The sequence below is a fragment of the Octopus bimaculoides genome, chromosome 6 (genome assembly GCF_001194135.2).
Source record: "Octopus bimaculoides isolate UCB-OBI-ISO-001 chromosome 6, ASM119413v2, whole genome shotgun sequence".
NCBI lineage: Eukaryota > Metazoa > Mollusca > Cephalopoda > Octopoda > Octopodidae > Octopus > Octopus bimaculoides.
In genome coordinates, this window is record NC_068986.1 from 10190423 (window position 1) to 10190837 (window position 415).

Sequence of the window (415 nt, forward strand, 5' to 3'; positions counted from 1 at the left end):
TATATATATGTTTACATACATGGCATTTTGACCGGGGCCATGCTGGAGCATTGCCTTTTAGTCGAAGAAATCGACATCTGGACTTATTCTTTGTAAGCCTTGTCCTTATTCTACCAGTTCTCTTTTGCCGAACCGCTAAGTTACGGGGATGTAGACACACCAACATCCATTTTCAAGTGACGGTGGGGTGGGAGACAGACACAAACACACACACACACAGATGCACATATACACATACGATGGGCTTCTTTCAGCTTCCGTCTACAAAATCTACTCACAAGGCTTTGGTCAGCCTGAGTCTGTAGTAGAAGACACTTGCGTAAGGTGACATGCAGTGGGACTGAACCCAGAACCATGTGGCTATGAAGCAAACTCCTCACCACACAGCCACGCCTATATATATATATATATATAT